We start from the raw sequence: 3043 nt of genomic DNA, 5'->3' as shown, positions 1-3043 counted from the left end.
GATGGCCAGTTATGCCTGGTTACAGAAGACGTCTCATTCTGTCCATGGAAAGATGGGGTCTGTTTTGGGATTCAGGTTGGTGATCAGTGACGATTTCTCCATGAAGCCCAGCCAGGGGGTATCCACAAACCTAGAGGAAGGGTAAAAAAAAAAAAAAAAGGGTTATTTGCCCCTAAGAGGAGAGCTGGGAGCCATCAAACCATCACCTAGAAAAGAGTGATGACAATTCATACAGAGGCCTTTGTGCTAGGAAGCAGTTGTTTCTGCTGGAACAAAACTACCCCTACTGCCTGTTCCAGAGAAAAATGCCTGCTCTTAGGAAAAAGCATTAGAGGTCCTCTGTGCTGTGTAGGCATGCCAACAGCCCAGGTTCCTGAGCTGGGTCTACCTCACCCTTTTTGGGATCCCTGCGAGAGTTCTGCCAGCACCCCTCAGGTCCAAGTCTGAGTTGCTGGGAGCCAGTCAGCCATAGTTGGTGCCCCAGGCCACAGATCTCACCTTGTCAAAGGCAGGAGGAAGATAAGGAGACAAGATTTTAAGCTTTAGACAAAAACAGGCAGCGGGAGAAGGCAGTGCTAGAAACAACAAGACTCCGTGTAGGTGTTTTTTGGTTTTTTGGTTTTGGACCCATTTAAAACAATTCCATGATCCCGGGTTTCGGCACCAAAAAATAAAATAAAATAAAATAAAATAAATAAAAAAATAAAAAAATAAAACAATTCCATGGTATCACCCAGAGAGGACAAAGCTAAAGTCATGATGCTTCCCAGATAGTGTGGTGTGTTGGGAAGAACATGGAGAATGGAGTCAAAGGCCTGGATTTCCAGTTCTGCTGCTTTCCAGCTGTGCCACCCTGGACAGGCGAACCTCACTGCCTCATCTGTGAAATAAGCGTGTTAACATATGGGTTGATTATGCAAAGATGATCCTTGGACATCTGGAGAAGGGAAACTGAGGTCGGGGTCTGAGGAAGACTTACTTTTCAGTATATCCTGAAGTTCAGTTTAACTGTTTAACCTTTTTATCCTGTGCCGTTTCACGATATTTTAAATTTAAATTTAAATTTAATTTATTTTAATAGAAATAACAATAGGGGGTGCCCGGGTGGCTGTCGGTTAAGCGGCTGGCTTCAGCTCAGGTCATGATCCCAGGGTCCTGGAATCAAGCCCCACATCGGGCTCCCTGTTCAGCGGGAACCCTGCTTCTCCCTCTCCCTCTGCCTGCCACTCTGCCTACTTGTGCTGTCTCTCTCTCTCTCTGTCAAATAAAGAAATACAATCTTTAAAAAAAAAAAAGAAATAACAGTAGTAACAACACATACCTATGTCACAGGAATGTTGAGAGAGTAAAAACACATAAGGTCTATGAAAAGCATTGTACAGAATCAAGTGCTACATAAGGGTTCATTTTATATAAAATTTTAATTTTATAGTTTTATATAAAGGTTTAATTTTATATTCTTCAGGAGGGGAAGAAGAACATGAAGGGCTCTGAAAAAAATCCTCAATTTATAAAGAAGGGCACTGAGGTCCTGCCCAAGTAAGTATTTATTAAATCTCTAGTGTCTACAGATTATTACAAAGCAATAACTAGAAATGGTTGGTTTTGCATTTAAAGGAATATAATTAGAAGTGAGATGAGTGACTCTTAGAGTCTCCGGTCATTAAAGGTAGGAGGACTTACAGCCCCTAGTTAGCGTAACTCCCCATTTGGGACATGAAGAAGCTGAGATCCGGAGAGGAGCTACACTTGCTCAGCCGGACACAGCTCCTGAGCGGCTGTGCAGGTGAGCCTTCTAAGGCCCGGATCTTCCCAGCAGGCCGCACTAATTAGAGACGCAAATGCATTTGTCTTAAAGCAAAAAAGGAACAAGCAAAAGGAGAAGTACAGAATAAGTACATTTCCTTCTCTGTCCTTGATTCCTGTAACCGTCTTCCCAGTGGCCCTGTCCCTTGCCATAAACTCAACTCCGCAGCAAGCTGCTTGACGCTCCTAAAGAAACTTTGGAGGGTCCCTTTCTTTCTGGCCTGCCTGCGTTGTCTAACAGAGCTGAGCCGGCACTCCAGCTGGCCCCTCCTACCTAATCACATCATTTACCTTCAAACCTGGACATCTGAGTGTCTTCTTAGTTCTGGAAACTTGTCAGAATCCAGGGTCTCAAAGAGTGAGTCTGAAGCTGGACAGCCGGAAACACCCCATTCTCCTGTCCCCAGCTCTCCTGTGGAATCCTAATTCAAGGCAGGGTCGGGTGTGAAGGGCATCTCAGGGGAAGAATATCCGATCCCTGCTAATACCTGCCTCTAAGAAGCTTATCAGGGCATTGTACAAGTTCTGGGTCCAGTGCCTCTGCCAGCGTGGGCCTTCCACTGGGAAAACAGATGGGCTCTCCGTGGTCCCCTGCAGTCAACAAGGAAACTGGGGAAACTTCTCAAACTTGGTTCTAAGCTCTAGGAAGGAGAGATGGTGCCGGGTTACCATGCTTAGGGGGAGGAAAGATCTGGAAAGACTCAGAAGGCACTCTGAGGGAACCAAGAGAAAGTGTCTGGGGCTTAAGAGATCAGAAGACCTCAGTTAACACCAGACTCTTAGCTACTGTGTGATTCTAAATGTAATCTAAGTGTCCATGTGGAGATAGTAATACCAGTCCTGCCTCTTTGTAGGGCTGATGTGAGAACCAAATTAAAAATGAGGGAATAGGGGGTATAGCTCAGTGGTAGAGCATTTTGACTGCAAAAATGAGGGAATATCAGGCGCCTGGGTGGCTCAGTCGTTAAGCGTCTGCCTTCGGCTCAGGTCATGATCCCAGGGTCCTGGGATCGAGTTCCGCATCGGGCTCCCTGCTCTGCAGAAGCCTGCTTCTCCCTCCCCCACTCTCCCTGCTTGTGTTCCCTCTCTTGCTGTGTCTCTCTCTGTCAAATAAATAAATAAAATCTTAAAAAAAAAAATGAGGGAATATCTGCTCGGTATCACTGTGAACCTAAAACTGCTCTAAGAAATAAAGTTTATTTTAAAAGATGAGGGAATGTGGGGAAAATACTTCAAA

This window comes from Callorhinus ursinus, unplaced genomic scaffold, assembly GCF_003265705.2.
Source record: "Callorhinus ursinus isolate GAN/ISIS: 27379988/994484 unplaced genomic scaffold, GSC_fseal_2.0 scaffold25, whole genome shotgun sequence".
Lineage (NCBI taxonomy): Eukaryota > Metazoa > Chordata > Mammalia > Carnivora > Otariidae > Callorhinus > Callorhinus ursinus.
This window is presented reverse-complemented; position numbering follows the sequence as displayed.